Genomic DNA, 9,807 nt, shown 5'->3' with positions numbered 1-9,807 from the left:
GTGCGAAGATGACTAAAACTCACCACATTGGTGATGAAACCGTCAACGAATAATACCTTAAGAAAAGTCAAAGCATGCAAAACAACAAAATGTCTGTTACTGAGAGTTCGGTGCAGGTTTCCCGAGGCTCACTCTTGGGTGCGACTTGCTCCTTCTCTCTCACTCAAAGGTTGGAGCTCCACAAATCCACCAATCCTTCTGGGACAGATTGAAATGCCTCTGTTCTACTTTTATCGTTTTCTGTTTTACTTTGCTATCAAATTGGAGATTTCTTGGCTCTTACCTGCCTCTTCTCATGGCTTTAGCCATCTTTACTCAGCTTATTCTCTGGAGAGCCTTCGGGTTATGCCTGCATGCCATCTATCACCTTCCAAAGACCTACCTAGATACCTTTCCAACTTGGTTCACAGACTGACGCTTATTCATTAATCTTGACAGCTCAGTTAAAAGCCAGAGATGTACTTTTCTAAATATGTCTTATTAGCAAACATTTTATTAACAAAGCCAGAATAAGAACCCACCTGCAGTGACATTAGATCCTATCATATCTTATCCTATGATAAACATTATTGAGTCTTGCTTGTTTTCACAACACACCATACAGATGACGACAGTGGAGGGAATAATAGTTATTACAAAGCATTGCGATTATGATTCTAGAAATTCTTGGCAAACAGAATGAAGATGTGAGAGAAACTATTCATACGAATTGACCCAGAAGGGGCTTGGGTAATTCATGACATAACTTGTTCCTTGTTCCTGTAACTGACTAGACCAAGATTTTTTTGTGACATATGGAGAGAATTTTGAAAGGGAAAGAGGCCCAGATAGTGTCAAATTAGATCATTGAAAAGTCCTGAGGTATCCCTTCAAGGACTACTTGGAAGAAAATTGAAAAAGAAAGACTAAGCTAAGATAAAGGGTAAACTACCTTGGAAAGCTAACTCAAGCTAGCAGCACTAGCCCACACTCCTTCTTGTCCATGAGATCCCATTCTGTCTTGCTCTCTTTTGTTCTTTATTATGATTCTCTCTTATCGATAAAAAGTGAAATATTTCTAGGTCCTCTCCCCTCCGTCCATATCTAGGAAGGTGAACATCCAAACTGGCTAGGCTCCCACAAAGCCAGCACATTAAGTAGGATCAAAACCCCGTGCCATTGTCCTTGGTGTCTCATCAGCCCTCGTTCGCCATGTTCAGAGAGTCCGGTTTTATGGGGAGAAGGGTGGGAGGAGGGGGAGGGAAATGGGAGGCTGGGAGGAGGTGGAAACTTGTTTTTTGTTTATGTTTTTTTTTCTTCTTTTCTCAATAAAAAAAGTGAAATATTTCTAGCTTAAATCTTAAGCTTAATTATTTCTTTATCTTTATGTCTCAGGCCATCTTACCTGGTCTTTAGATCTAACACATTCAGTTTTACAACTATCTTTCCTGAATTCAAATTTTATACATGCAGCGACTTCTCAGCATCTGCATGACGAGGCTTATCCCACATCAGAAGTTTCTTATATACTAAGTCAACTCTTGCTTTCTCACTCTGAGCCCCTCATTTCACCTGAAATGTCTTCTCTATCTCAGTTAATTGCTGCCAGGCCACTCAGCTTTTCAGGCCAGATACTTGTGACTTTCCTTAACTCCACTCTGTCCCAAATCCAGCTCTCATCAAATTCCACAGGCTCTGTGCTTTGGTTTGAATATGAGTAGTCTTCCCCAAAGGTCTATGTGGTAAAGCTTTTGTCCTCGGGTGATACTATTGGGAGGTGCTGTGAAAGCTTATACCTTATGGGGGCTTCTCAAGTTTGGGGGCATTCCAATGCTTCAAAGAGGATGGGAGCCACGATGGTCCCATCTCACTCTTCTCCCGGCTCATGACTGTGAGCAGTTCCCTCCCCCATGCAGTCTCTACCATTGCCTTCTGGTCCAGTCGCAGTTGCCATTCTGAGAGACCCAAATCAATGGGATCGCCTAATCTTGAATCTGAGCCTCCAAAAACAAGAACCAAATAAATCTTTTGTCGTAGTGTTAATTACTTCAGGCATTTTATTATGGGAACAAAAAAAATTGCCTTACAAATTCTGCCTTGAAAAAAGAATACCTAAACTACAAGCACATCTCATCACCTGCAATACGTCCAACACTACCTAATTAGTCTCTTTGTCTCTGTCTTGGCCCTCTGAACCCATCAATAGGCTACTGAAGAGGTACATTTAACATCTCAGCCTATGTTATTTCTTTTTTTGTTGCTTGTCTCTCAGGTATTTTGGAACAAAATGCAAGGTCCTTTCTAGAGTCCCCAGGACATACATGATGACTTTGACTCCAATCGTAACATCCTCTCCTGAGGCCTGTTTCACACTTGTCATTAGTGTTCGAGAATTCTTAAGTACACCCTCACCTCTATCTTCTGTATTACAAGAAATGTCTCTCTTCTGCTCGTTAGATACCCATATGGCTATCTCTTCTTCAAGTTCTATTAAGCCCCCCCCCACACACACACAGAGCACCATTCCCTCATTTCTAAAAACTCTTTATCCCAAAATGCAAATCAAAACAACTCTGAGATTCCATATTACACCTGAAAGAATGGCTAAGATCAAAAACACTGATGACAATGTATGCTGTAGAGGTTGTGGGGAAAAGAGAACACTTCTGCATTGGTGCTGGGAATACAAACTGGTACAGCCCCTTTTGGATGGCAGTGTGGTGATTTCTCAGAAAATTAGGAAATAACCTTCCTCAAGACCCAGTAATACCAATTTTGGGTATATATCCAAAGGATGCTCAATCGTGCCACAGGATATGTGCTCAACAATGTTCATAGCAGCTTTGTTTGTCATAGCCAGAAACTGGAAACAACCTAAATGCCCCTCAACCGAAGAATGGATAAGGAAAATGTACATTTACACAATGGAGTACTACACAGCAGAAAAAAATGACAGCTTGAATTTTGCCGGCAAATGGATAGAGCTAGAAAACATCATTTTAAGTGAGGTAACCCAGACCCAGAAAGACAATTATCACGTGTACTCACTCACAAGTGATTTTTAAACATAAAGCAAAGAAAACCAGCCAACAAATCACAATCCTAGAGAACCTAGACAACAATGAGGACCCTAAGAGAGAGATACATAGATATAACCTAAATGGGAAGTAGAAAAAGACAAGATCTCCTGAGTAAATTGGGAGCATGGGGACCTTGGGAGAGGGTTGAAGGGAAGGGGAGAGGCAGGGAGGGGAGCAGAGAAAAATGTAGAGCTCAATAAAAATCAGTTTTAAAAAATAGAAAAAAAGGAAGGCGTGTGCTTGTTGAAGTAGGTGTGGGTTTGTTGAAGTAGGTATGGCCTTGTGGAGGAAATGTGTCATTGTGCCACGGTAGGCTCTGAGATCTCATACGCTCAAGCAATGCCCATTGTGACACACAGTTGCTTCTGTTGCCTGTGGATCAAGGTATAGAACCCTCAGCTTCTCCAGCATCATATCAGCCTGCATAGTGCCATATCTCACCATGATGATGATGTACTAAACCTCTGAACTATAAGCCACCCATTATGCTTTTCTCTATAAGAGTTGCCACGAGGACCTCAGTTCTCTTCCGCATCTTGAAGGATGGTAGCTGAGAAGCCTGACACAGAATAAACCTGCAGCCAAGAAGGCTGGCAATGATGCCCTGCCATTGGTGCAGCCAAAAAGGATGACCCTACTGTTAAAAAGCCCAAGAAGGAAAACCCCCTTGAAGCTGAAACCCTACCTTGATTAGAAGAATTGGCAGATACTCCTGGTCTGCTATGTATTCCAGAAATACAAAAGAAAATACTCAACTGTGAAAACCAAGGTTGAAAAGAAGAAGAAGAAAGAAGTTCTTGCTACTGTCATAAAACCGGTTGGTGGCTACAAGAATGGCGGTACCAGGTGGTTACGCTTCAAAAAATGCCCAAGCACTATCCTACCGAAGATGTGCCTTGGAAACCACAGCAAGAAGCCCTTTAAGTCAGCATGTGAGACAGCTGAGTGCCAGCATCACTCCTGGTACTGTCCTGGTCATCCCCACTGGGCACCACAGAGGCAAGAGAGTGGTTTTCCTGAAGCAGCTGGACAGCAGCTTGCTACTCGTGACAGGACCTCTTGCCCTCGACAGAGTTCCTCTGCAAAGAACACCCCAAAAGTTTGTCATCACCACCTCTAAAATAGTTGATATCAGTAAGGCTAAAATCCCCAACCACCTGACTGGTACTTCGAGAAGAAGCAGCTGCGCAAGTCCAGGCACCAGGAGGCAGAGGGAGATCTTTGACACAGACGGAGAAGAGAAGCACGAGGCTGATCACAGGCACCAGGAGGTGGAGATCTTTGACACAGAGGGAGAAGTACAAGATTACAGAGCAGCGCAAGGCTGATCAGAAAACTGTGGACTGGCAGATTTTTCCAAAGATCAGAGCTGTTCCTCAACTCCAGGGCTACCTGAGATCTCAGTTCTCTCTGACCAATAGGATGTAGCCTCACAAACTGATTTTCTAAATTGCTAACAACCTAATTAAACAGTTTCATGAAAAAAAAAAACTCTTTATCCCCCCTCCTTGCCTGATTATTTTCACCACAGGATCCACTGTAGTAAAATATAAAATGTATCAAAAGAGAGACATTGTTCTCTTTGCTAATTTCCATATTCCCGCAGCTGCTGGTCCAGAAGGTACATACGCTGGCTGAATGAGTCCCAAACGATGAAAGCTGGGCAGGCATGCATGGTCCAGCACAGCCCTCATCTTGGAGAAGAAAATCAGAAGCATGAAAGGGCAGGCTTCCCAGGGCCCTGGGGTCCATCTTTTGTGAGACTAGTTTGGTGAAGAAGAGAATGTGGGGGAAATTCAGAAATTTCAGGATTCTGAGAAAAAAAAATGTTTTGAAACAAGGATCGAATTCTTGTGTGTTTGGGAGTGGGGCTTACCACGCATCATAACAAGGACCCATGCTGCTTGTCTGAAACCATGGCAGTAACTTGAGTTTGTAAAAAATCATTTTAGTCGTCACTTGTTTCTCGAAATACATATAGGGTACGAAAGAAGGAATAATTCATAAAGAAAAGACACATTTCCTACTTTTCTGGAGGCTGGGGAGTCCAAAGTTGAAATGCCTGCGGGGGGGAGGGGAGATATCTTACTGTATTGTCCTGTGTTGACAAGTGAAAAAGAGAAGGGAGGGAAGGAGAGAGGAAGTGGGAGAGAGAAAGGAAAAGAGGGGGGGGGGAGAGAGAGAGAAGAAGGGAGGGGGACAGGAAGGGAAAAGGGAGAGGGAAAGGTGCAACATACTTACAAAGCAAAAGGCAAACCCATCCTAGACACGGGAAAGTTAAAATATATGTAAGCATTATTTAAGTACTACAATGTATATACTGTGTGTAAGTATATAAGGTTGCCTGCCACAACCTGCTGCCTTGCTTCTTTGAATTCTTGTCTCTCCATCTGTGTGGGATGGGAGTGGTAATGCAGGGTAGCTCTGAAGAGCAGTATTTCAGTGACTAAAATGTAGATGAGGGTCCAGGATTCCAATCCAGGAGAAGGTCTTGACCTTAGGTAAGATGGGCTTTCTTATGTTAACATGATCTAGATATTTCCTCATAAGTGTGCATGTGTTCTAAGTGTTTGTAGATCCCATCAAGTTGAAATATTAACCTTCACAGTCTCCTATTTTTTATTTGAAATTGGGCAAGTTGACTTTAATATTCCATTTCTTAGTTTCCTCATCCGGGAAATAAGTACGGTTGTAGTTCCTAGTCATTAAAGTTGGAAATAATAAATGAACTCATACATATTAAAAACAGTAAAATGGACTACCTCCTGATAAAGCTTCAATAACATTAGCTATCATTTAAATAGTTTTAGATTTATTTTATTTCGTGTGTGTGTGGGGGGGTTTGCTTGCCTCGATGTGTGAATGCCACATGCATGCAGTACCCACAGAAAGTATCAGAACCTCTGAAACTGGAATTGTGGATGGTTGTGAGCTATCATGTGGATGCTTGGAATCAAACTCAGGTCCTCTTCATGAGCAGCAAGTGCTCTTAATGGCCTAATGGTTTATATAGCAACAAAATTTGTTATTATTTTTAAATCATTTTAACAGCTTTTGCTAACTTCTGATCAGATCTCAGGTTAGGTGCTGTGTATCAATGTATTAGCAAGGCTCAATCATTGTACTTAATAGGGAAAGCTGGTGAACCACACACCTGAGTCTTTCTCCACTTGCCTTGTCCTCAGTGCCATTCTAGCTTCTTCCCATGGCAAAAATAAAATTACCTGGCCCCCAATGCCAGTCCCAGTAACTTGTGCAGTAGCTCTCTCCATCCCCCCATCTCTGTCTCCCTCTATCTCTCTGTCTGTCTCTGTCTCTGTCTCTGTCTGTGTGTGTGTGTATGTTTGTGTGAATCCCATGTACACAAAAGGCCAGGTTTAGATGGGGTGGTTCAGGAAGGTCTGTGGGAAATTTGCAGGTACATGTGTGGACAGGTGCAGAGGTCTCCATTATAGGTACTCCCATAACAGTGAAACTTAGCATAGAATATAGAATCTTAACATTTTCCCCAGTTGCCTAGTAGCTGATACAAACAGATCTCTAGAGCATTTCGGGCACTGTGTTGTGGAAACTAAGGGTAGTTTTGCTACAAAAGGTCACGCTAACACATTAAGCTGGGGATAACACCAAATTGATGCTGAGAATGCAAAGCATATTAGAATTCCCATCTCCCTCCACACATACACGGTTCTGATAGGCCATGATGGGCTCTGGTCTCACATCAATCAAAAGTAACTTTGTGGCTAAGGTAGGCAAATATATGCAGAGTTGCAGTTAGAGGAAAGGGTCAGAAGGTGAAAGCGCCAGAGATTATAGAACATAACATAAAGTCTGTCCTACGACAGATGCAAATCTAACCAACGGCATCCCGGCTGAGTGATCACTTTGTTCATATGGCTCTCTCTGCAGGGCGTGCCATCTGTACCCTTTGACCCGATTTTAGACATATCCACTACTCCACTTCATCATGTGTTTGGACATTTTCCTTTTTGCAACCTTTCTTCTTACTCAGGTGCAACTCTGCAATTCCCCTTCTCCAAGCATGTTCGTTCACCAGACACATCCAGGCACCCCAGTCTTTCTAATCACCGCTAAAGTCCTACCTTTGCCCCACAACCCACATTCCCGAACTTCCCAGTGCAGACTGGAGATGAATCAGGCTCTGTGCCTCCGACACAGGTTCTCAATCAATCAGTGTTCTGTGTCCCTACGGTGCCACAGACTCCTCAGAGGTGTGACGTCTAACTCCATGCACATATTTTTATTTTGTTTGTTAGTGAACTGATATGATCATGTCTGTGATATGCCAGCTTCTGTTCAGAAAATCATATAAAGAAGCGTGAAGTTTCTGCTAAGACATAAGACATTATGTTAAAGCTAGCACAATACCCATATATGTTTACCTCCTAAGAATACCACAGAACCATCTAACTTGCGACTGGACTATTCAAATAAAGGGAGCAGTGGAGAAAGACCGAGGGAATAGTATAGTAACTGAACGTGTGGCAGTCGGTGGCTAGAGTCCTTTGCGCTTCCTGGATGGAATCGTGATTCACAGGAAGAAGATGTGTGAAGACTTGGTCCCTAGCAGTTTTTGCTTCCCTGTGTTTGACAACAGCTGCCTGTTTCTGCCTGTCTGGCAGCGCCCTCTAGTGTTCAAATTCAGGGCAGTCCTTTGGTATCAAATCTTTGCCTTTTTTTTTCCAGACAAATCTTCATTAAAATCTTACACCACAGTAGTAATACATTCAATACAGAGAATACATATGCTAAGACATGTGTTTTTTTTTACTCTCACTTCATTTTCCAGGCTAGAAGACACAGTGCCTTAAAGAAAAGGCAAAATTTTATCATTTATATAAAAACTATATTACATGTATGCAAGCAATATATGGATATAGATATGCTGGAAAATATATGTGTATACACATGCATATATGTGTATACATATGAAAGGCTTACTCCACCAAAAACAGTATTTTTTTTAAAAAAGAAAACAAACTATCTTTTTTCACTCTACATACCAATCCCAGTTCCCACTTCCTTGCCTCCTCCCACTCCCTCCACCTTTCTCCCCACCCCACACCCCCACCATCCACTTTTCAGAGAGAGGGTAGGGCACATTGCTTTGAGGAAGCACCAAGGCTCTTGACTTGCTTCTTGACAGCAGTCAGTGTTAGAGTTCTCAGACTGGGGTCCAGGTCTCTTGGCACTAAAGACTGACAGTTCTCTGCTCTTCTGGTAAGGAAGGTCTGGGGTCCTATTCTGGCTCTGACAGCCTTTCGTCGGTGTTCTGCACTCTCTGCCTGTGTCTCTAATTCTTTCTTGTTTCCTAACCTAGCAGCTTTGAAGTATTCAGTTGTTCACCACCTCCACCTGTATTAAAAACAAATTCTTTTCTCATACAATATATCCTGATTGCAGTTTCCCCTCCCTCTATTCCTCCAAGTTTCTCCACACCTCCTACCCCATCCAGATACATTTCCTTTCTGTCTCTCATTAGAAAAGAACAGGCCTATGAGGATGCTGGACTAAAATCTGTTCAATGATGTAAACAGGCAAATTGTATACTACATGAATTATTTATCAATAAATATTTTATAAAACTTAAAAAAGAACAAAAACATAACAAAATAAAATATAGTAAGATAAAACAAAAACCACTACATTGAAGTTGAACAAGGCAAACCAACAGAAGAAAAAGAACCACAAAACCACATGACTCAGAGACCTATTTGTTCATGTGCTCAGACGTCCAATAAAAATACCAAACTGAAAGCTACACTGTGTATGCAGAGGACCTGGTGCAAACCTGTGCAGGTCTTGTGTTTGCTGCTTCAGGCTCTGTGACTTCATATGAGCTTTGCCTAGCTGATTTAGAGAGACTTATTTTCCTGGCACCCACCATCCCCTCTGGCTCCCATACTTCTGCCGCCTCTTCTGCCGGTCCCCTGAGCTTTGAGGAGAGGAATCTGATGGAGACATCCCAATTAGAGCTGTGTGCTCCAAGGTTTCTCTCTTTACATAATATCTGACTGTGGGTCTCTGTATTTGTTCCCGTCTGCTGCAGGAGGAGGCTTGCCTGATGATGGCTGGATAAGGCACCAATTTATGAGTATAACAGAATATCATTGGCAGTCATTTTATTGTTGCTTTTTCTTTCTTTATAGACCAGTAGGTAGGTCTCGGTGCAGTCTAGTCTCTGGTTCTTCGTCAGTCACCCGGGCAGTGTCAGGTATGGGTTCTATTCCATGGAGTGGGCCTTAAATCAAATTAGACATTGGTTGATTAAGCCCAACAAGCTTTGTGCCACCATGGCCCTAATATTTTACAGGCTGGACAGATTATAGATCAAAGGTTCCACGGCTGCATTGGTGTTCATGTTTCTCTCTTAGTAGCCTGCAGAGTGCCTTCCCATACCAAAGACACAAGAACACGCCGGTGCAGGCTTTATGTAGGCACCAGTTCACCCTCTCCATGAGCAGTGAGTTGCACGGGTGCCGTCTTCAGCAATGCTGCCCTGCTGTCTGTTTGGAGAGGGCAGCCCATTGTCTCGGTAACAGCCTGGGTTGTTTAGAGGTTTCCATGGGACCCTTTTGGGCCAACACTCAGTCCTGGTACTGGCAACTTCATTTGGTGACAAGACCTGGTGTTTCCCCCATTATTTAGAGACTTCATTAGGATTGTCTTCATATATTTTAGGAAGTTTCCACTGCACTAGGTGGCTATACGACCCTCAATTCTAGCT

The 9,807-nt window shown here is 42.7% G+C and overlaps 1 pseudogene; it reads left to right on the top strand.

Moving 5' to 3' along the window:
• Positions 1–650: 650 nt before the first annotated feature.
• LOC121442011 lies at positions 651–4,508 on the top strand (annotated as a pseudogene).
• Positions 4,509–9,807: the final 5,299 nt, after the last annotated feature.

The sequence above is a fragment of the Microtus oregoni genome, unplaced genomic scaffold, assembly GCF_018167655.1.
Source record: "Microtus oregoni isolate MIOR12 unplaced genomic scaffold, Mior012 000086F_ref0000336, whole genome shotgun sequence".
In the NCBI taxonomy this organism is placed as follows: domain Eukaryota; kingdom Metazoa; phylum Chordata; class Mammalia; order Rodentia; family Cricetidae; genus Microtus; species Microtus oregoni.
The sequence above is the reverse complement of the archived record's forward strand: the minus strand, read 5'-3'. Positions and strand labels throughout refer to the sequence as shown.